Consider the following 25,630-nt stretch of genomic DNA (forward strand, 5'->3'; position numbering starts at 1 on the left):
CAGGATTTTAATAAATAGAAAGCAGGCCATGCCATAAAATATCTATAAATCAAATCAAGTATACACTAAAGGCTTTAAGCCACAAATAACATCTCCAGTAACACCTCAAGCTCCCTTGTCCATATTAACTCCTTACAAGTCTACTCAAAGCAAATGCTGAACTGTAAGTGGTTTAATTGGACACGGACTCCTGGTTCAAAATACCAGACAGATGAACCCTAAGTCTAGGAGCTAATCAGAAATAAAACTACCTTAGTTTTGTTTATAATAATAATATTACTGACAACATAATATTATTTATGACAATGTGTATTTGTCATGCAAACAAAAATACAAAACAATTTAATTGAAAAGTGTATTAACTCCCTGCGGAGTCAGGCAAATGTGCAGTTACTTGACAGCATTGGCCGTGCAAATTCTACAAACTATTCCTAGAATAATTCTTAAGAAACAGTCCGTGAACTCCTTATTGCTTCCTGATATTGAGAGTCCTTTTCTAATGAGCCCAGTTGGTGTGGGCGTATAGGGCAGTGCCTGAATGAGTAATAGTTGGCCCAATAATGCCGTACAATAGGATCATAATGGGTAAGTAGGACACTGCCTACATCTGCTTAACACTTCCTAGACCACAGGCTTTTGATAAATGTTCGGCAACAAAAGACCAGATAGATAATAATTGCACAACATTCAGTACCAGGCTAAGATCATTGATTTTAAGGACAAACAGTATTATGTTTACTTCACACTTAGTCTTTCTTTATCCTTAAACAGCATCATAGTTTCTGTGATACGCTTCCATTCTTTCTATTATTTTACTCAATTGTCTTATTATACACATCTTTTCCTGCTTGGATCAAGCTGGGCCAGGAAAGGACCATCTGTGCATCTCAAAATATTCCCCAAGCCATCACATAACTTTTGTGTTCTCAGCTCAGTGGCTACTAGGGATTGAGGGCTGGAGGGTTTTCTTCATTTTGCGATAGCCAAAAGTTACCAGGTAGGATTGAGGCATGTTTCAAATGAGAACATTAAAAAAATTTCCATTCATAGAAAAAAAAACATTTTAGTGGATTTTTAAAATCATATTTGTAGCTGCCTATGGCCTTTTGAGCATCCTTTCAAGGAAATGGCTGGGAAATTTCCTGCTTGAAGGCACAGGTTGGAACTTAATGACTCATAATTCCTTCCCTTAGAAGCTGAGACAGATGACTTTGGCTCTGCCGAGAAGATGCCAGACTGTGACTTGGATGCTGAAACCAAGACAGTGACATCAGAAAATATGAAGCTCGTTTTCTCTCTTTCTTTCACCTTCTTGCTGTACTCCCTGCAGTAGGACTCAAGGTCAAGTTTCTAACATGGAAATGACCTCCACACAAACTATGTTTATACTTGGTGGCAGTGGCAGTGTTTACTTGATTTGGACACTGTTCCTGGGAGTTTAGTCTCAAGGTTTGTTCTCCAGTCCTGGCAACAAATGTGGGAATTCACTAATAACCATCTAATAAGCACTTTTTTCCCCCTGCATAATTAGCCATGTCAGTCTCTTTTTCTTGCAACTAGAAACTCTGACTGACATACTGCTAGAAACCATTTACAGTTGTCAAGTTGCTAGAAGAGCCTCTGTACCCACGATGCAGCTACATTTTTTTAGAAGTTGGGTAATTCCTTTAACACTCATATGAACTGAGTAAAGTCTACACTGTATCCCTCCTGGCTGTGGAGCCCATAATACTGAACATCACTGGCTACTTTTATCAAAACCATTTCATCCATTATTTGCCCACACTTCTCACAAGTATGACATCATTAAAGCCCCCAAAGCAGACTCTCAGGAAGCTGTAAAGCATGGAATCTGTAAAGGTTATCTAATACCTGTGGATATTTGCAAGTAAAATATATATATGCTTTTTAATAAAATTATTAATACTACTTCTACAGAATACAAATAAAACTCCCACACGTGACTGGCACCAAGATGAATGAGTAGGGTATAAATATTTGACAATTCTGTCTCTACTGGCTTCTTAGACTGACTGACAAGGAAGGCGGTATTACATATAAAAACACATCTAATGATTTCCAAAATAACACTCATTGAGATGATTATGCAGTGATACCATCCATAAATTTAAAATTTTAATATTTTATCCTCTAAACATAGTGTGTGAATGCTGATCTTTACTGCAGCATCCCAAACTGGGCATCTAAATTACAGGGAGATCCTTTGAGAAGAGCAAGGAAATAATGTTAAAAGCATTTGCCAATGATTAGTACATGACAATTTCCTCTTAAATTCTGTCAAACAAGACCGTAATCAAGCTTAGAAAGAAAGCCAAGCCTACTAACATGCTATAAAAGTGGAGTCAGTTCACATGCGTTTGGAAGCTTTTGTTTATATTTACCTCATCTCTCTCAGTAAGTATATTGATAAATATTCTCTGAGAGTCAAGGGAATAGAAGGAAACAAAGATTCACTTGCATGATCTTGTATGGTAGACAGAAACGCATGGCCCGAGGGGGCCCAAGGAAGGACTCAATACCCCAGTGGTCAGTGCCTTCAGGGGCCCTCAGATGCAGAGAATCTCCTTGACCAAGGAAGTTGTACCCTTCTGGGCAGGCTGCATGCACCCACTGATTGAGGTGAGAATATAAAAGCCGGATCCAGATTTGCTTCAGAGCTTTCCATGGGCTTGACTGTCTGGCATGGTATTTGGACCTTTCCCCTGCCCAAGCCTGCTTTTCCTTGCCCTCACCTCCACAAGTGCTGATCTATAATAAACATTCTGCATGCAAAACTCCACTCCAGTGAGAACCCAACCTGGGACAGTACTGTTTTTGGATTCTTTTTATATAATGATAGAAGTTTTCTCTCACTCCTAATTTTTCAATACTGTGAGATGCTTTAAATGTACTGAAAAAGTATAAACAATAATACAATGAGCTTTGGCAAAGCTGATCCAGCTCTAGCAAATCTTACTGTTTTGCTACATTTGCTTCAGGTTTTTTGAGAAATAAAATATTACAGATACAATGGAATCCCCTGGTTTCTTCTTCCTGGATCTTATTTCTCTCTCTTCTTCCCTCTCTGGAAGAAACCATTAGCTTGAATTTGGTGTTTAATACTCACATGAATATTTTATATTCTTACTACTCCATATATACAGATCCATAAATAATATATAGTATTGTTTTGCATATTCATAGAATTTATATCAATGGTATAATACACTCAGTGCTCTGCAGATTGGTTTTATTATAATATGATTTTGAGATTTATCAGTATCAGTACACATAGATCTAGTTCATTTATTTCCATTGCTCAACAGTATTCTATTGTACAACTACAGCACAATATATTTATATGTTCTTATAATGATGAACCCTTGGGTTGCTTCCAATTTTGTGCAATTATAAGCGTACTGCAAAATAAGCATCACTGTATAAATCATCTTGTGCACATGTGCCGGACCTCTCCAGTAGAGACATAGACGTGGAATTGTTGGGTTGAAGGCTACGCATATCTTCAAGTTTACTTGATAACGATTATCAAATTACCTTCCAAAGTAGTTGTACCAATTTACATTCCAGTCAGCAGTGTATGAGGGCTCCAGTTTCTGTACATTTTCACTGATACCGATTTGCATTTTGGGGCTTAAATTTCCTTCTTTCCTTCCTTCCTTCCCTCCTTCCTTCCTCCCTCCCTCCCTCTTTCCTTCCTTCTCTCCCTCCCTCCCGTCCTTTCTTTCTTTGTAATCTGATAGGCATGGGGTGCTACCTTGCATTTATTTTATTTTGTATTTCCTTGTTAACCAACATCTTTCCAGATGCTTATTGGCCATTTAGGCACCCTCTCTCACAGGTATCATAAACTCTCAGGGGGATACTTTCTCCCTACTACCAGCACCCAAGCTTGTCCTCTTCTGGGGGACAGGTTTCTCAACACCCTTGTACTAATGCTGTTGCTCTGTAAAGTTTTATGTTTGGGCAAGGGATATCCCATTAGACTCCCCATCTTGGCAGCCCTCAAAGGGCACATGGCATTTGACATCTAATGGTATGCTCAAGGTCACCTAGGTTTGACACATACTTTCAAGGTGGAAGCCAGGTTTACTGCTTACTTAGCTTAGGAGTCTCACTTTCATTTTGGTTTTTGTTTCTGTGAGTACTTTACTTCCTTGGCAGCTCAGCCTTGCTTTTAAAAACACAATTTAAATACTTTATTCAGTATACGTATTTAGTTTCTTTCAGTGGGGAGACCGGTTAGGATATTGAATATGCCAGAAATGGGAGTCTCCACAGCTTTTTCATATTTTCTCTTAATTTCTCTGAGAATTTCTCAGTATTTCTTTCAATTCACTATTTCTCTGTTTGCCTCGTGAAGGGTTTATCTCATCTATTATTCACTTTTTTCCAATGACAACGTTTTCCATTTCTGAGACTTCTAGTTGGGTCTTCTTCATACCCACCTGTTCCTGCTGTTCATTTGGAGTGAAACCTCTACCTAAACTCCAGGTACCTCAGTCCTAAATGCGACCTTAAACTGGTGATTCAGTGTTTTTTTTAAACAGAAATAATACTGCATACCTAGTCATGTCTCCTGCCACTGGCTTCCAGAAGCCCAGGAGGCTTCCAGCATTAGGTCCTTCCACTCCCATCTCCTTCAATAAGCAGGAAGCGCTCCATCCCAGACCTCAGCTTCAAGGACTCTGGTGCTGGCACTAAAAACAGGGCATACTTCACCCTCTCGTGGCCTCCTAGCCCCTCTCACCTTCATTAAAGCCTCACTGATGGCCAGTAGTGACATATCTCCTGACCCTTTCCAACTGTGCCCTATGGAAGCCTCGTTCCAGTTTGCAAATTCTGTTTATAAACTCTTCATCTTTTACTTAGAATATTCTCCATCTCAGGGTTACTAAGAAGACTCTCCACCTACAGACTTTAATTGAAATGTAGTTCTTTCCTGAAAATACTGCTTCTTCTGACCTCTGTCTGGTGAAGACTATGCATTCTTCACACCACAGCTGAGGTGCTCCAGAGAAGGAAACTGGCCTTCCCCTGGTTCCTCACTACCTCTACTTATTAGCATGAAGTTGTATATAATATTCCTCACTGTCCTCCTGTCAGTAGAATCTGTAATCATATTCCCACTTACATTCTTTTTTTTAAAAAAGATTTATTTATTTTTTGGGCTGCATTGGGTCTTAGTTGCAGCATGAGGGATCTTCGTTGGGGCATGCGGGATCTTTCACTGAGGCACGGTCTCTTTGCTGCAGTGCTCGGACTTCTCTCTAGTTGTGGTGTGCGGGTTTTCTCTTCTCTAGTTGTGGCACACGGCTCCAGGGCATGTGGGTTCTGTAGTTGTGGCACGCAGGCTCCAGAGCGCGTGGGCTCTGTAGTTTGCGGCACGCGGGCTCTCTAGTTGAGGCGTGTGAGCTCAGTAGTTATGGCACGTGGGCTTAGCTGCCCTGTGGCATGTGGGATCTTAGTTTACTGACCAGGGATCAAACTCGCGTCTCCTGCATTGGAAGGTGGATTCTTTACCACTGGACCGCCAAGGAAGTCTCGTCCACTTACATTCTTACATTAGTACGCTGTGTTCCCTCTTGCCTTAGATGCTAGAAACAATTCTTCTTCCAAACTTGTGCAAAAGCTCATTGGGGGTCATGCCATACAACTACAGTTGCCCACTTGTATCACTAGCATCTATTTACTTCAGGTTGTTCTAACTGATTCACTAATTCAGGAGTGGCTACAATAGTTACTACCACTATGACGATGACAATTAAGAAACAGCAGTAGGCATTCCTATCAGGCCATTAGCGATGACACTCTCAACTTCCTGTCCCACATTTATGTTAGTCCTCAGTCCTCTTCCAGGCTTGGTAGAGGAGTGTCCCCTTCCTGTCTAAGGCCAGACTCTCCATGCCCTCTTGCCTCTTCCAGGATCTTGCTTCTCTTTCCCAAATCGTCAGTGTTTCCTCTCAGTTTAATGCTTAAATCTTCTCATCAGAAGACATCTTCTTGACCTCAGGACTCCTCAATCTCTGTTTCCTTCCCATTTGACCTATACTACCTTTTAGTAAATATTTCTCTTTAAATTGACTCCTTTTTAAGACAAGACAGTATCATTCTAGCATTAAATCACTGAAATCCTGGTTTCTAATGCTTCTATATAATTTTCCTAATATAAATTAAAATATGTAATTTTTAAAGATGTTCATCTGTGTATTAAAAACCCATTCACATCACAGTACATGTACAACACACCAGGGGTCAACATACCTTTCCATGTCTATACATCTCAGCAGGAAAGTACTGAGTACTGGTTAGACTGAAAGAAGTAAACTGACAAGGTCATTATTTGATACAATCAGTGCTTACGTAAGAAATAATTTTTATTTCAATCACTGTTGCTTTAAAAATGTTCCAATAATAATAATTTACCTTTCTAATTTAGTATGGTAAAAGAGTTTTATATCACTAAAAGATCAATCATCACTGAATAATAATGTTAGATTTTTAAGGTGCAGAGAATTTCACAGTATATGTCCTATATCAGGATATACTATAGCATTTTTTTCTCTTTTGCATGTTAAAAAGATGAGTAAATTATGGTCATGATCATATATTTGATGCTCTTGAGTCAGGCCTAGAGAACTACTTTAAAAATGAATATCTAAGAGCTAGTAAGAAATCCTCAAAGCATCCCAGATTCCATTCCCAAATCTAGGCTGATACCAAAACCAAAGCAGTCATATTTTGAAAGGGTCCCCGAACTCTCAATCTTAATAACCATCCACTAGTGCAGAGGTGATCAGATGTCCTGACCTTCTATCACAGTTTACATAATAATTGACAAGTCTTTATTAAGTCTACTTGGTAGTCACTAAAAACCATATATAATTAATTATAAAAATGCTAAGTATATGATGTTTAACCCCTCTGTACTGACCAGATCCTTTTGTTAAGAAGAAACATTGCCTTTCTCAATCAAACTGTGTTCTCAGATACCAGTGTCCCACTCTCCCATAGGGGTTTAAACCTTCAAGCAGGTTTGAAAACTGCTGCCCAGAAGATTCCAAAGCTTGGAGGTTCACAGTGACACTAGCATATTAAAAGTTTTCAGACGTCCACCAGTAGGATATCAGCTTACCTTTCTATAACCTGGCCATTCTTTGATTTATTGAAACTAACCACACCTTTTCTTTTTCAAGTAATAACTATTAACATCTCAAGAAACAATACTGTCTTGCAGAACACAACTTAGTCAACAGTAAAAATTCAGCTCAGGGAATTCCCCTGGTGGTCCAGTGGTTAGGACTCTGAGCTCTCACTGCTGAGGGCGTGGGTTCAATCCCCTGTTGGGGAACTAAGATCCCACAAGCCAAAATAAATAAATAAATAAAATAAAATAAAATAAAATAAAATAAATAAAAATTCAGCTCCTTTTTATTGTATTTTGGGATGGTTGAACTAAGGGGTACTATCCTGTATTCTACATTAAAAATATACCTTACATGTTGGAAAACAAAATTTTAATTACTTTGGTCAAGGCTGAATATTTACAAAGGGCTGGTCACCACAAAGGGTTAACCTTCAAATGGAAACTCCTGACCTCACACCACTCTGAAGACAGGAAGGGAATAATTGTTAGGATGCTACTGCTGGATTAGTTGCTCTAATCTATGCCCACAGGTTTTTACATTTAGATCTTCTTTAAGATAACAGAAAAATATGAGACACAACCACCAATCTGATTTTTTGTTATACTAGTTGACATTCAAATAGGAGATGATCAACATTCAGATCTTTATTGTTTTATCCTACTATCAAACCACACAGGATTATACCAGGTTTAGCTTTGATATCTATCCTTCAGTTTTAATGAAGCAGAGAGAATGGCAAAGCTTACCAGATGCTCTAAATCTATATTCTAAACCTCAGGCTCTTATCTGTAACTGTCACCAAAGCTCCTTTATTAGGAAATCAAAATAAAGAGAGGTTTACATTAAAACACACTAATGAAAGCTTTGCTTAGAGCCACATACAGAGAAGGCTGAGGTAAACGGGTAAAAGCTCAAGCCTTTCCTACAGCATCACCGATGGCTTTATAAAAACTTGTCTACCCACCAGTAGCTCACTGGCTCTTTAATCTCTTACCTGGCAATCTCTGACCATTGCATGGGCCTGTGTACACCAGTGATGTCCAAATCCACTATCTCTAATCAGATTCAAACTGATGATTTCAATGGTAGTGAACTAAGCAATTTGATGGTAGTGAACTAAGCATCTCTACTTGAAGGATGAGCCATGGCTCACATCTAGCCATACCACCCCCTGCCTCCTGTGTTTTCTATTTCTCCACTGCAGTGGTCCTCGAAGTACGGGCCCTGAACCAGCAGCATCAGTATCACCTGGAAACTTCTTTGAACCAGAAGGGGTCAGGTCCAGCCACTGGTACTTGAACAGGACCTCCAGGAGATTCTCATGCATACAAAAGTTCCAGAATCACTAACCAAATGGAACCACCATTCCCCTTTTACTCAGACTCAAAATGCAAGTGTTTTCATCTTTGCATCATTTTCCCCTTTCTCTTATTCCCCATTTCTCACACGTTAAATGGTTTCCCAAATCCCGTCATTCAACCTCTCTACCACTATTGAATCTATTCCCTTCCTTGCCATTCCCACCACTACTACCCTAATTCGGACTCACATTAACTTTAGACTATTGTAATAACCCTGCACTAAGTCTTCTCCCCACCGTGGTGGCGAGGGGCCTTGACTCTGCTTTTCACATTTCTCCCAGATAAATCTGTTGAGTAGTAGTAACTGAGTAGTAGTAACTACTCATCAATAATCTCTATCCTTTCCTCAGTGTTTCCTGAACTCCAGGCTCTCTGCTAAGCTTTAACATGCATTACGTCGTTAACTTCTTAGTCAGACTGCAAGGTAGTGAAGGTTACCCTCATTCACAGAGGGCTGACTTGACTGAAGTCATTCAAAACCAAGATTTGAATCACATCAGTCTGACTCCTAACCCCATGGTGTTAACCACTGCACACCATGCCCTTCACACCCAACCTGTAGTATGGTTACCACAGCCTTATTTTAAGACCCTCGGCAGTCTGCCCCAAATACCTTTTTTTCAGTCTCCTGCCACTCCCCTTCATGCACCTGGACAGAACTATTCATAATTTCCTATACTTAGCACTCAGAGCTTTTTCTCACCTTGCTCCATCCACCTGAAATATCACCCTCCCGCGTGCCTAGAGTCCTTTATCCAGCCCTTGGGTAAAGCACTTAGCCATTACATGTGTTCCATTTACTAAACTGAATTCTCCTTAAAGAACAGTGAAATCTATAGTTCATCCATCTAGCTTCTTACAAGACCAAGACAAGAAAATCCTGCTAATTCATTCTGGGTGGATTTTACACAGTACACCTTATTTCGTATGTTATAATCGATCACATAAATTTTTAAACTGATTGATTCCTAAGTATTTTTATATAATGACAGGCATAATATATTATGGTTGGTCCTTTATGAGGCTCTGAAAGCATTTCAAATGTAATAATAATCACATGCTTACAACGTAGGTAAGGGAAATCAGAAAAATCAGTGGTACAAAAGGATTTGCTACCTTTAAAGTCACAGAGCGATATGAAGGCAGAGCTGTAACTAGAACCTGTGTTTCCCTAAATTTTGTTGACTGCTCTTTCAATAAATCAGCTCTGCCTGTGCTCCGCAACAAGAGAAGCCACCGCAATGAGAAGCCCGCGCACTGCAATTAAGAGTAGCCCTCCGCTCGCCAAAACCAGAGAAAGCCCGCACGCAGCAACGAACACCCAACGCAACCAAAAATAAATAAACAAATAAATAAATTTTAAAAAAAAATAAAAAATAAATCAGCTCTATCAGGGATTTCATATTATTCATGGTGACATGGGCAAATAGGTTCTTTTTTTTTTTTTTTTTGCAGTACGCGGATCTCTCACTGTTGTGGCCTCTCCCGTTGCGGAGCACAGGCTCCGGACGCGCAGGCTCAGCGGCCATGGCTCACGGGCGCAGCCGCTCCGTGGCATGTGGGATCTTCCCGGACCGGGGCACGAACCCGTGTCCCCTGCATCGGCAGGCGGACTCTCAACCACTGCGCCACCAGGGAAGCCCGATTAGACATTTTTTTAAACTTCATTAAGAAATTATGAAAAATAATAATGACTTAACATTAATAATTTATCTGGTTTTCTAGTACCTAAATATTTCAAAATTAGTAAGACCAGCGATGCATATCACCTAATGTTAGATGTTTAGCTGAGAGCTAAATTGACTGTGCAGATGATAATAATGCATATAAATCATTATTTGCTGAAATGGAAAAGTGAGAGGAATAAATGACCAACCTCCCACTTCCTCTCTGTGGACTAGTTGTTGCAAACACAACAAAGAATATGAAAAGGATAAGAGAAACAAAAACAAGGCAAAATTGAATCTTCCTTTCTTCAGTAGGTCTAATAAATAGCGCTAGGGAATAAGAGGCTAATTTTCAAAATGATTAATTTAAGGTTTGGTTAGTAACTTAATGAAGTGTAATGGGGAAAGAAAACAAATACTGTCTAGTGCAGGTAGCGCTTGTCTTACGATTATACTTTTTAAATTACTAGGCTTATTTCTACAGCTGTTCTTTCTGCTTCGCAGATATTTTAAGACTAAAGTGTGGGGAAGCGAGGAGGTAACTAGAATAAGAATATACATTTATGAGCTGTGCCCTAGTCAGTTAAATGGTTCCCTGAGAAGTCTTGTTACCCAGCCCAAGAGGTATAAGTGGTATTCAATTGTTTTTCCTTTTTAACTTTTCGATTTTTACATTTTACCTGTATGGCTTCACTAACATCATTTGTTTCTAAACCTCCAGAAATTGTCCTGGGGTTCTTGAGAAATAAGGTTAAGAAAAATCAATGTATTATTGATAACCACAGGACATCTCTAACCTACAGGAAACATTAAAGCCTTAGGACAGAACTGGGGCATGTCAATGTGTCTGCATCTAGACTCATGACCATCCTTATTTTCAGGTCCACAAGTGTTTCCATACTCAGTGTCCTCTGTTTTTCTCTGACTCTCCTGCTTTCTCCCCTAACATCCAGCTCTTCTACAGGTGAGCTAAACAGAAAAGCAATTAAAATTTGTTTTAATTTTAAAATTTGTTGTTCCCAATAGCTGTATTTTCCTTACTTAGCTAAAAAAGTGGACAAGTTATGGTGCTTTGTGACCACCTAGAGGGGTGGGATAGGGAGGGTGGGAGGGAGGGAGGGAGACGCAAGAGGGAAGAGATATGGGAACATATGTATATGTATAACTGATTCACTTTGTTATAAAGCAGAAACTAACACACCATTGTGAAGCAATTATACTCCAATAAAGATGTTAAAAAAAAAAAGTGGACAAATAAGGTTACTTTTTACTTGTGTTAGGTCTGTATGGCTCTCAGTAGAAAACAAAGAAAAAGAAAAAAGTTCTTAGAAAAAGGTGCCAGACTTCATTACATTATTTTTATTGTTCACACTAATTTACTTGCCTGAAAGAATCTTTAAATTACCATATTTAGAATTCTTTTTCTCTTGCACATGATATATACTCACGAAGTGACACATCTGCTTATGTTTGGAGCAGACATAACTTGATATCCAATGTCTTACTTTCTTATTTTTTGTTAAGTCCTAACACTAGTGGTAATACTAGGTACCACCGAATGAAGGCCAACTGTGGGTCAGGCACTCTACATATTTTTTTCTCTAATCCTTACAAAAGTGCCAGCCACTATTAAGTTGAGCAATCATAGCCTGGGAGAGGCAAAATAAATGACTTGCTCAAGGTCACATAATTAGGAAGTGGAGCGGTGGAAATGGAACTCTAAATTCTTGCTCTGTCTGTTACAGGAAGCTGAAAAAAATAAGGTCTCATTTTCTATTCCTGAAGGTTATATTTAGAACTGTATTGACTTTATTGCTTTAAAACATTTTTTCCCAAGTCAAATAAAGCCCTGGAATGTAATAAGAATAAAGAGCCAGATGCTAGTATATATGGGAACTTAGTAATTACGACAAAGGTAGAATTTCATTCAATGGGAAAAGAACTGCTGGTATAATTAGGGAAAACAAAGCTAGATTACCACCTCAAACCACACACACACACACACACACACACACACACACACACACACACACACACACACACACACACACACACACACACACACACACACACACACGTTCTATAACAAATGTAGGGGAAAAAACCCACTATATAAAAAGATGACCTAAGAGAATATTTTTTTTCAGTATCTTTTTTTAAAAAAACTGAAGTATAGTTGATTTACAATGTTGTGATAATTTCTGTTGTACAGCAAAGTGATTCAGTTATACATATATATATATTCTTTTTAAAAATATTCTTTTCCATTATGGTTTATCAGAGGATATTGAATATAGTTCTCCATGCTATACAGTAGGACCTTGTTGTTTATCCATCCTAAATGTAATAGTTTGCATCTACTAACCCCAAACTCACAATCCATCCTCTCCCTTGGAAACCACAAGTCAGTTCTCTATGTCCATGAGTCTGTTTCATAGATAGGTTCATTTATGTCATATTTTAGATTCCACATATAAGTGATATCATATGGTATTTGTCTCTCTCTTTCTGACTTACTTCACTTAGTACAATAATCTCTAGTTGCACGCATGTTGCTGCAAATGGCATTATTTCATTCTTATTTACAGCTGAGCAGTATTCCATTGTATATATGTACCACATCTTCTTTGTCTGTTCATCTGTTGATGGACATTTAGGTTGTTTCCATGTCTTGGCTATTGTGAACAGTGCTGCTATGAACATAGGGGTGCATGTATCTTTTTGAATTAGAGTTTTGTCTGGATATATGCCCAGGAGTGGGATTGCTTGCTGGATCATATGGTAATTCTATTTTTAGTTTTCTGAGGAACCTCCATACAGTTTTCCATAATGGCTGTACCAACTTACATTCCCACCAACAGTGTAGAAGGGTTAGGAGAATATTTTTATAAACTTGGGATGATAGAGACCTCCTTAAAGAAGACAAGAAACTGCCAAATCAAAAGGGATAAAATAAGCATATTTAACTTCATAAAAATAAAACTTCATACTCCAAAAGCTCATGCAAAGTCAAATGCCCAAAAAAAGAGAGCAAGAGAGAAACATTTTTAACACCTAACATATAACACACATTTAAAATCTCATATAAACAAATTTACACATAGTAAAAATAGGAAGAGTATCAACAAGCAATCCATCTAAGATGAAATGTAAATGCTAATTAAAATATCAGAAAAAATGTTCAATTTCATTCATAAGGAGAAAGAAAATCAAGTAACAAGATGCTGGTTTTCATCATATTGGCAAATATTTTCAAAGTGTCCCATCCAGGGCTGGGGAGGAACACTTGGAGAAAAGAGCACAGACACATATTGTTCATGTTAGCGTGATTTGCTATTATAATCTGGTAACCTCTTTTAAAATTAAAAATATATATTCCCCATGAGCTTGCAATTCCACTTTTGGATATATACTCTGCAGAAATAAAGCCAACTGTATACATAAAATATTAATTGTAGCATTGTTAGAAACAATTTAAGAATCTATCTATATGGCAATATTTTAACAAACTATGGAATCTCCACACTACATGTAATAACTACTATATATGTGGTTGTTAAAAAGAATGAGCTGGACCTTTATCTGTTGCCTCAGAAAGACCATTACATGCAATTAAGTGAAAAAGCCAGTTGAACAGCTGAGTAAAACACAGCAAAATAATAAAATTAAAAACCTCTATATGTGTTAGTTTGAGCATGGAGAAAACTATGATAGGAATATAGCAAATCAGGAAGATTGGTTACCTCAGGAGGGTGGGAATGAAAAAGGGGTCAAGATATTATTTACATTTATCTTCTTTCATTTATTTATTTAATCTTCTTTTATTATCTTCTTTGTATTGTTTCACTTGTAGCTAGCATATGAATTCCTTAATTAAAATCTAACCCCCAAAACTAAGAAGAAAAGAATAAAAGGGCTAAAAAAATTCTGTTTAAATAGTACCAGGACAGATCCTGCTTAGGAAACAATCTAATTCCTGGAAAATGGTATTCTGATTGAGAGGAGGATAGATGTTTTTACCTTTTTGAAGTTATTAAAGTACTTTGAAGTATTCAATAGTATTCTAATGACCCATTCAAACAATGACCAATAGCACTTAGATTTACAAGTTCTTGGCACTGGTAAGGGCATGGAGAAAAGGTGCTATGGGGATGTATATTGGTGCGAACTCTTGTGGGGGCAATTTAATAACATCCAAAGAAAAAAAAAGTGTACCGACCTATTGATCCATCAGTTTTTTTTTTAAATTTTATCATTCAGTGTTGTTTTTTTTTTAATTTTTAAATTTTTGGCTGTGTTGTGTCTTTGTTGCTGTGCACGGGCTTTCTCTAGTTGTGGAGAGTGGGGGCTACTCTTCGTTGCAGTGCGCGGGCTTCTCTTGTTGCACAGCATGGGCTCTAGGTGCGTGGGCTTCAGTAGTTGTGGCATGCCGGCTCAGTAGTTGTGGCTCGCCAGCTCTAGAGCACAGGCTCAGTAATTGTGGCACACGGGCTTAGCTGCTCTGCGGCATCTTCCCGGACCAGGGCTCGAACCCGTGTCCCCTGCATTGGTAGGCGGATTCTTAACCACTGCGCCACCAGGGAAGCCCTGGCCCATCAGTTCTAATGCTGAGACTTTGGATATACTTGGAAAGGTACACAAAACCAACCAACCAAATAAAACTGGAAACAAGCTAACATACATCAACGAGGGACTGGTTAAATATATTACATACTTCTTTAAGATGGGACTCCATGCAATTGCTAGAAAAGGCTGAAGTAAACCCACATGTGCTGGTGTGGAATAATCTATAAGAAAGATTACCCAGGAAAATAAAGCTATGCAGTTGTTTTTCTAAAAATGACAGATGCTGGAGTAAGCAGAAAACCTTTTTTTCTTGATGTATACTCAAGAAACTTAACCAGGTAAAGTTTTAACCATTGGGAAAATGGACTGGATGTTTGTAGGGTAGTTTACTTTTTATTTCATACTTTTTAGGTGAATATTTAATTTTTTTAAACTTGGGTATTCATTTGTTACTAGTTTTTACAAATACAATAGAATAAGAATTGTTTTTTCATTTAAAACCACACTAAGAACCTAATTTTTACTACTAGTTAAAGGCTCCAATTCTGACCTATTTAAAAAGAGCATGTTTTAAGAATTAGTTTTCATAAAGGGCATGAAATACATGATAGCAGTAATAAATACTTTATATGAAAATAAATGTTGTATAATGAACTGATTAATAATGAATTCTATGTATATATTTCTCTTAAAACCCTTTAATAAAGAATTGGTATCTTTAGAAAGGTGCTTCTCAGCTAGTTCTATAGTTTTAATGAATTTTTTTCCAAAATCTTCCAACAAGTAGGGAAGGAAGGAACAACTTATGCTCAGTGTAACCATAAAAATCAAATCCACATAATCTTTCTTACAAATTCTATATATCAACATACCTTTTGGAAATAAATTCTGGAAGAGGACCCTACACTTAACTTTCAATTTTAAATCATGTTAGGGTAAAATATACATAACACAAAATTTACCATTTAAACCATTTTTAAGTGTACAACTTAGTGGCATTAAGTACATTCACACTGTCATGGAACCATCACCACCATCCATCTCCGGAACTTTTTCATCTTCCTAAACTGAAACACCATACTCAACAATTCCAAATTCCTCCCTCCACTCAGCCTGTGGCAACCACCATTTTATTTTCTGTCTCTATGAATTTAACTCTTCTATGTAGCTTGTATAAGTGGGATCATACAATATTTGTCATTGGTGACTGGCTTTTGTCACTTAGCATAATGTTGTCAAGCTTCATCAATGCTGTAGCTTGTGTCTGAATTTCCTTCCTTTTTAAGGCTGAATAATGTTCCATTGTTTGTATATACCACAATTGTTTATATATTCATCCATCAGTGGATAATACCTGGATTGCTTCTATATACTTTTTTAAAAATCCAAAATTTTGTTTCAAATTTAAGCAAACTTATAAGATTTTGTTTATGAACACTGAAATTTGAAACTCATCTAATTTTCAGGTGTCATGAAATCACCTTCTTCTAATTATTTTTAAACCATTAAAAAAGGTAAAAAAACAAAAAACATTTAGCTTGCAGGCTACAAAAAAACAGGCAGGGGCCAGATTTGGACTGTGAGCCAGAGTTTTGCTTACCCAGGTCCTAGAGCTTAAAAACTTGTAAGTCTCTTTAGAAGCATGTGCTTAGAAGTAGATTACAACAAAGATGGAAGGATTCTAAGACTTGCACTCCAACCTGGATCTGATTCTAGGCTCTGTCACTTACTAGCTAAATGATACTGAAAAGTCACTTTAACGTCTATAAGCCCCAGTTTAACTGTCTGTAAAATGGGGATAACACCCACATCACAGAGGAATTGTTAAATGCTGCATAAACCATAAAGCTGTTTTTAGAGAGTTGGGCATTATATAGTAACAAATATACATCTGAAAAAAGCACCATGTTCTTCCCTAATAGGTTCACTTGCCAAAAATTTGGGGATATACAGTATTTTCAATTCCTAAGTGGAGAAAAAAATAAAGTAATCTGAACTATAAGGAGATGCCTTGGATTCCATTTTTATCAAGCTCTTAGTATTGTACCATGCTATTATACCATTCAGTTAATAATTTACTTCTTTCACCTTCTGATCATATTCTGTTCTCAATAGCTCTGCTCTGTCATTTTTTGTTTTCTCTTCTCAAACCTCATATAAAGAGGAAAGAAAGTGGTGGCTGAAGCACCACTCATGACAAACAACTGAGAAAAGAGCGGTTGCTTCTTGCTAGTATCATATGCTCTATTTTCTATTTATTAAATTTCAAAACAAGTAATTTTAGCAAATTTAGGGACCCTCACAAAATTAAAACGTATGATTTCTATAGTCAGCGTGACGAATGCCAATGACCAATACGGGGATGGTGGATAAATATGTTAAGTTGTTCTTTAATACTCAGATACTGATTCAATGCTGATTCAATAAACCCAAAATCTTGTATTCATTATTTCCCATCATCTGACTCTATTAAGAAATTCCTTAACACTAGACCTATGGTGATCATTTCACAATATATACATATATTGAATCATTATGTTGTACATCTGAAACTAATATAAAATTATATGTCAATTACATCTCAAAAAAAAAATTCCTTCCTGGGAATTCCCTGGCAGTCCAGTGGTTGGGACTCAGCGCTTTCACTGCCACAGCCTCACGTTTGGTCCCTGGTCGGGGAACTGGGATACTGCAAGCCAAGCAGCGCGGCCAAGAAAAAAAATTTCCTTCCTCGTGTCTATTTTATGAAAATACCGAAAAACAGCTTTTTCTTCTTGTTTTTTGAAGATATTCTGATCAGTAATTGTCATGCCAACAACTCATACCTACAGTTAACAGACATGAGAAAGATGGAGCTGAACTCCGTAACTGTCTTCTCTCCTAAAAGCAGAAGTTGATGTGCCCAGAGGATGCTACCTCCGAGCCGAATGCCTGGTGCAGGTGGTCAGCAGACCATCAGGTTCGGTCCACGTGCCTGTCCAGGCCCGAGGCTCAGGAAAGCAGAGGCTAGTCCACTGGGCTACACCTGCCTCAGAGGTGCACCAGCCTCAGTGCCTGGGACCATGCCTGCTGCATGCATGTGTAAGAATGAGAAGGCCGGTCCCTTTGGGAAGGAAAGATAACTCAGTCTGCCAGAGGAGACCTTCTGAGCCCATCAGCAGAGTGAATGAAAGGGCGTGGAAATACCACCATGTGGCAGGCTATGGCTCTCTCTCACTACTCTCCTTGAAACTAAACCTAAATGATCACTTTAAGTACACATCTGTGACACTTATCTTTTAAAATAAACTAATGTGTTTCTAATTAAAATAAAACATTTTAACAGTATTGTGTAATGAAAGTCAAGAATATCAGATGGTAGGTAAAAATACATAATTTGGCCAACCTTAGCATTTTCTCACAGCATACAGTAAGTTAGTTTGAACAGCACAGAGTTTTAGAACAGCACATACTTAGCTGGGTTTAATTTAAGAACAATGACATGTTCATTGTAAAGGCTGCTGGGCTGATGACTCTAGCCTGGCACCCTTGCACTCCAGGACAGTATATAGAATGGCTTGGATGGTTTCTGGCTCTCCACCCCTTTTCATTCATATGAGTACAATTGTTTTATGATTGAATACACCAAATTTTAACCATTCTCTTATAATCTAATAAGACTCTAGCAGAGATTCACTTAAGGAATTATAATATACTAGTATTACTAGCTATTATTTATTAGGTGCTTACTACGAGCCAGATACTGTACTAATGCTTTCCATGCATGTCGTACATGGTGAGTACAACCAATAACCAATGAATGACTTCTACGTGCTAAGTATCTCTTATTTAATTTTTATAACCACCCCACGACGTATGTATCACTACTCTCATTTTTGAGATGCAGATCGTGAGTGTCTAAGGTCACACACCTGGCAGATGGCAGAGCAGGAAGATGAAGCTAAGAGGCGTGACTCCAGAGTTGGTGCTCTCTGTCACTGTCTTTCAGCCTCACACCGTGACCTACAGAGTGTAGCAATGAAATTGATTTCCAGGTGAAGAGAGGAAGATAACAGCCTCTTAAGAACAATACAAGCCTAAGGAATCCATCAAAGGTCTCGCTGCCTGGCTTGTTATTGTACTCTGATGTGATCCTCCTTCAATTTAATAACTGTGACTCATCAGTCTTTCTTTGGCATTATCTAAATAAGATGGCACTGTTAAGTAGTACCATAGTGGTCTCAAGTTCCAGGGAAGCAGCTGTGGATGAAGGGAATCTAGTTTGCAGCTTTTTAGAGACATCTTCTCTATGGTTTCCCATCTGATAAACAGGGTCTTCTGTGATGTCCAGCTCACTTTACAGAGAGAGAGCAATGTCTTCAGTGGATCTTAAAACTCTTGGGATCACAAACAAGAACTTGTAAGTGCAAGTCAGAAAAGAAGTGCTATATTGCTTCATTTATCTATCTGGATTTCTCCATTCTGAATTTTCTATGCAGATTTCTGTTTCTAAGCTCATTATTGTCAATATATCTGATTGAGAAAGAAGCTAAACAAGTCCCAGGTGAGACTGTACCATAGCAACAGGCCCGCCATGAATTCTCTGGGAAGCAGAATTTCACAGGAGTATTTGATTGCCTATTCACACTCTTGATTATAACACACCAAGCTGTTAAACTAAATTGTATGCCATTAGTGTACGGAAGAACTTTAAAAATTAAACTACCCTGTGTGAAGATATTTTTCACACTTAGGTTCACACTGAGATGTGTTTAATTGTATGGAGCCCATTTCCCTTCTATTTAGAAGACAAGAGAGACATTTTTAAACTATTTCAGAACTTGCCAATGTCACAGTGTAGTAATGTGATAAATAAGGCATTACTACCCTTTATCACAGGTAACTATTGAATCCTTATTCTGGTTCATAAATATGTGTTTAATTCTCCACTGTGATTACGACAGAATACAAATGTACTGCCCTTAGAATTTTATCAGGAGTATTAACGTGCTGTACCTTGAGTTAAATAAACAGTGGCCAAAATAACCATAGAAAAAGAAAGCTTGAGGTTAAAAACCACCTCAGTCTCATAGTAGATTACACTTAGACCTGGCCAGATCTAAGTATAAAAGTAAGACCAGGTGAGAATACAGATAGCAGGAGCAAAATCCATCACAACCATCAGAAAATCAACTCAAAGCAAATCCAAATCATCGCCATCCATCTTTATGTTTAAATACAATACATTTAACCAACTCTTCCCACATTTTGGCTGTAAAGGGTGCTGGAGACAGAGTAAAACATTTCACAAACATTCAAAACAAAGGACAGAGGAATGTTCACGAAGTTATTTTTACACAACCAAATCTGTTATTTATGCTACTAGAAACACCCAGTGGTGTGGCTCTAATCCAAATTATTTACATTTACTTTTGTAAAGCATGGTACAATGTTTCTATAGCAGATCTGCCTTTCTAATTACATTCTGCTCTATTATTAAAATCAGTTTACATGTCCTTAACATTTACCTGCTGTAAGGGAAAGGAGGTGTCCCAGAAGCCTACTGGGCAGGAAGACAGATGGCTCACAATTACAAATACACCAACACGCTCCAGAGAAGAAAGAACTGACTGAACAATCCCAAGCCTTAATTACTTTATAAGCACTTAAAGTTTACATAAGATTGGTCCCTTGTTTCCTTTCTTTCATTTTTGATGATGTTGTATTTGGCCTTCCTCTTAGAAGACTGGGGAACTCCCTGAACTACCTAGAGCGCAATTAGAAGTTATCCTTTCACTAAATAAACATGTATTTATATTTAATTGACTAGGCATGGCTTTTATGAGACAAATTCCTTAGAATCTATTAATATAATTAGAATATTCAGGGCTATTTATTTCAAGCAAGCAAATAGTAATCATAATATTGGGTTGGCCAAAAGGTTCATTCGGTTAATAAATACATTGTTCAATAAAGTTCTTGGTGAAAATGAAAAGTGTCTTTTAGTTTTTAACTTAAAAACCGAACGAACTTTTTGGCCAACCCAATACACTGGAAATACGCAGTGTTGCAAGCATTATATAATGGACACCTGTTGCTTGTGCCACCTAGCATCTTTTTACCTTTCTTCTAGATACGGCGTTCTGATTTTTCGATGGGGAGTCCTACCTGCCCTATTCTCAGACCATGTGAATTTAGTATATCAACGGTGGGGTTGCTCGAGGTATAGAGAACGTGGCAAGACCAACAAATAGTTTTTAATAAAGACGAAGAATTATTTAGGGGGCCAGTACAAAGGAAGTGAGCTAAAGGACAGGGTTTTTTTGTCTAAGAATACAATGTTTAAAGGAAAAGATTGGGCTTCCCTGGTGGTGCAGTGGTTGAGAGTCCGCCTGCCGATGCAGGGGACACGGATTCGTGCCCTGGTCTGGGAAGATCCCACATGCCATGGAGTGGTGGGGCCCGTGAGCCATGGCCGCTGAGCCTGCGCGTCCGGAACCTGTGCTCCGCAACGGGAGAGGCCACAACAGTGAGAGGCCTGCGTACCGCAAAAAAAACACAAAAAACAAAACCCAATTTCATTGCTTACATGCTTTCCACACAACTGTGGGAGACAATTCACTTATGACATCCCTATTTTAAAAGGGAGAAAAATGGAAGGAAAAGGAGCCACCCAGCCCAAGTAATTTCAAAATCCAGTGGGGACAAGGTTTCAAGGCCTGGGAATAATATTCTGTGGCTCGAGGCTCTACCGTTGGTGTAATTTTTCCTTTTTCTTGAAGGGTAGCACATATTTGCACCCAGGCAGTTTTATAAGCCTGTTTTCTGACTATGGAACTTTGGAAGTCCAGCAGCTTTTTTATGTTTCACCCTGTCGTCTCTGTCCCTTTCAGTCAAACTGGCATTGTCGCTGCTGATATAATATTCTCAAAAACCTTGCAGGTCTCCTGTATATTCATGCCATTAAAAAAGAGGGTCCTCCACAGATCTTTCCTGGATGATCCTATCTCCATTCCAGTATTCTGCTGAGATGGTTGACGGGACCCATGAGTCACACATCTAATCCCTTCAGTACTAAAGACTGTGCACCTACACCCCTGGCATTCTTTCCAGAGCACACTTACCTAGCAATGAATCTTCTAATCTTACTGTCTTTTGTGATCTGGATAGGCTGAGAATTTTCCAAATCCTCAAGTTGTGGTTTGCTTTTGCTTGAGAGTCCTTCCCTCAATTTATGTCTTTCCTCTCGCATTTTACTATGAGCAGCAAGAAGAAACCAGGCCACATCTTCAACACTTTGCTTGGAAATCTCTTCAGCTAAATACCAAGTCCATCATTTACATGCTTCCTACACAACTGTGGGAGACAATTCATCTAAGTTTTCTCCCTCTATTTAACAAGGATCAATTTTCCTCTAGTTTTCAGTTATATATTCATCACTTCCTCCGAGCTCTCACTGGGAACACCTTTAATGTCTATTATTTCCACCAACAGTCAGCTTAAGGCAATCTAGGCTTTTTCTATCATGTGCCTCAAAATTCTTCCAGCCTTTACCTGTTATCCAATTCCAAAGCCACTTCCACATTTTAGGTATTTGTTAAATCAGCACCCCACCTCCTGGTATCAAAACCTGTATTAGTGTCCTATGCCTGCTATAACAAATCACCATAAACCTAGTGTTCCTTAGAACAACAGAAATTTATACTCTCCTAGTTCTGGAATCTAGAAATTTGAAATTAGCTTCATTTGACTAAACTCAAGGTTGTAAGCTGAGATATATTCATCCCAGAGGTTGAAGGGAAGAATCTGTTCTTTGCCTCTTACAGCTTCTGGTGGTTGCTGGCTTACCTAGGCTTGTGGCCCCAACACTGCTATTTCTGTCTCCACCTTCACCCTGCCTTCTCTTCTGAACATGTGTCAAATCTCCCTCTGCTTCTCTTCTATGGACATTTGTGAAGGCATTTACAGCTGACCTGGATAATCCAGTATCATCTCCCACATTCAAGGCCCTTAATTTAATTACACCGATAAAGACCTCTTTCAAATAAAGTAACATTTACAAGCTCCAGGTATTAGGACTTCCTATCTTTGGGGAGAGAAGCATTACTCTGCCTACCACAATCACAATACAGAAGCATGGCATATTGCTACAAGTCTATTATGTTTATTAAAAAAAAGCGCTGAAATCGAATTTGGCTCTTCCAAAGTGACCATTTGTTACTTAATATTGCAATAAAAGGCTGCAAGTTACTTTTCTAAAGCTATTATGTTAATGTGAAATACTTATTCTGATTTTTCCATTTACAGATAAGTGTAATTAACTTTGCAAACATAATTTAAAAATGAGGCTGATAGTACAGCTAAGTAGAGTAAGCACTGGTAAATTAGCAAATATAAATAGTTGCAAAGACTAAAAAAAAATTTCTGCAGAAAGCCAAAAGATTTTAGGAACAGAGATGCCTATATTTTAGGAAACTACTCTTTAGGAAAATACTTTTTTCCCCTTAGGAGCTAGGGTAAATAAGTGGCTGACATCTCTCTTTTAAAACTTAGTTATATTCAGTTTATACTTGTATTCTTTGGGATAAAGAAGGGCCAACGGTGATCAAATACCAGTTGGGAGAATCCTGGCTGAGATGGTTTTAGTAGAGCAGCAGGCAAGCTAAGTCCCTGCCAGTTTGATCAATTACCCTGGGAGTGGCTTCACAGCCAAGAAATTGGCTCGCCCACTTGCATTTGCTGTTACAGTAAAGGGAAGATTTAGAGACACTAGTAGTGCTAAACAAATTAATGCATTTTCTCTAACCTAGAAACAAACAGCTTGGGGTTCTCTATCTGGCCAAATAAAAACTGTGTCCTTGTAATAGCTTTAATTGCTTTGGTAAAGTTAACCCAAAGACCACAGGCCCGGTGGGAATTTTAACACTAAGAAAGGAAATTGTTCTTTTCCTTTTAAGCGTATCAGGCAAACCAGAATTACGTTAGAGAATGATCATTAATACTTAACAGTGAAAAGAATAAATAATGACAACTAAGTAATTGTATTTGCAAAATGTTATTCTAAAACAAAATTGATTCATGCAAGTCATTTTGAATATATAGTTGTGTTTTTGACATAAAAAACCATAAATAAGCAGCACAGCAACCTAATCTGTTTTCTCTGTTATTGTCATCTTTAAAAGGCTAGGCTGCCTAGACTGTGCATTCCTGGTAGGGTACCTAATTTGTTTTCCAAGTTTTTAAATTTTCTCTTAAAGTATCAATTTTGCAAACCTAAACCTAAACTAACAAAGTAACGATAAATGTTGAATACTTAAAACATATATGTCGGGATTTCCCTGGTGGCACAGTGGTTAAGACTCCACGCCCCCAATGCAGGGGCCCGGGTTTGATCCCTGGTCAGGGAACCAGATGCCACATGCATGCCGCAACTAAAGAGCCCACGTGCCGCAACTAAGAAGCCAGTGAGCTGCAACTAAGGAGCAAGGCTGCCGCAACTAAGACCTGCACAGCCAAATAAATACAAAATAAAACAAAAAAACCAAAACAAAACATAAATGTCCACTCTTGCATAAACTTTAAAACCCACAGCTATAGAATTTTAACAATGAGGGCTTCCCTGGTGGAGCAGTGGTTGAGGGTCTGCCTGCCGATGCAGGGGACGCGGGTTCGTGCCCCGGTCCGGGAGGATCCCACATGCCACGGAGCGGCTGGACCCGTGAGCCATGGCCGCTGAGCCTGTGTGTCCGGAGCCTGTGCTCCGCAACAGGAGAGGCCACAACAGTGAGAGGCCCACGTACCGCAAAAAAAAAAAAAAAAAAAAAGAATTTTAGCAATGAGAGCAGTTGCAAACACTGTTTTTCACTAGAACACAGAGCTCCAGGGATTCTCCATTGGGACTGAGAAGCAGGTGGACTCTACGAGTTTGTCAAATTGGAAAGATCTTATGTTGAAGAGGTATCAAGCTGCCACCCTCGCAGACAGTGCAGCCAAAGAGGAGCACTGGGGATCACCCCATCATGGAGTCACAGTCACAGTGGCAAAGTGCTTGCTGTGTCACACGGTTGGTTGTCCAAAGACGACTCACAGCCACCTTTTGAAAAACCTTTTACACAACGTTTTCTGGGATGATGGAAATGTTCTAAATCTTTTTTTTTAAATTTATTTATTTTTGGCTGAGTTGGGTCTTCGTTGCTGAGCTTTCTCCAGTTGGCGGCGAACGGGGGCCACTCTTGGTTGCGGTGCGCAGGCTTCTCATTGCGGTGACTTCTCTTGTTGCGGAGCACGGGCTCTAGGCACGCGGGCTTCAGTAGTTGTGGCTCGCGGGCTTAGTTGCTCCGTGGCATGTGGGATCTTTCCGGACCAGGGATCGAACCCGTGTCCCCTGCATTGGCAGGCAGATTCTTAACCACTGAACCACCAGGGAAGTCCCAATGTTCTAAATCTTGACTGTATTCATTTGCAAAACTCATAGAACTACTCACTAAAAGGGTACATTTTATTGTATGTAAATTATGCCTCAATAAACTTGCCTTAAAAACATTAACACACACTGCCGTATTTTACGTCATGATAATTTCATTCACAGGTGCCTTTCTTATAATTCTGGCAATAATGCTATAGGTTCACTCACTAACCCACCTTGATGTACATTACAAGTAGATGTCTATGTTTCAGGCAACATTTCTTCACATTAACAGACTGTCCGATTTAACTTCTCATTGGCAGCAGAATAATTTTTTTTCCCCTGAGATATCTATAAATGTAACTTTGTTTGGAGCACAGCCACAGAAAGGGCCTCAGGAGAGTGTGTGCCTGACCCTTCTGGTGTTTTCTCCTTTAAGACGTTGGGACAATGCTATTACCATTAGCCACATTGCTCTGAGGTAAA

The 25,630-nt window shown here is 38.6% G+C and overlaps 1 protein-coding gene across 15 annotated transcripts in view; it reads right to left on the bottom strand.

Annotated features, from left to right (window-relative positions):
- PKP4 (plakophilin 4) overlaps positions 1-25,630 on the bottom strand; it is a 250,469-nt gene that overhangs the window by 115,592 nt on the left and 109,247 nt on the right. The gene's annotated exons all lie outside the window — the stretch shown is intronic.

Source organism: Globicephala melas, chromosome 7, assembly GCF_963455315.2.
Source record: "Globicephala melas chromosome 7, mGloMel1.2, whole genome shotgun sequence".
Classification (NCBI taxonomy): domain Eukaryota; kingdom Metazoa; phylum Chordata; class Mammalia; order Artiodactyla; family Delphinidae; genus Globicephala; species Globicephala melas.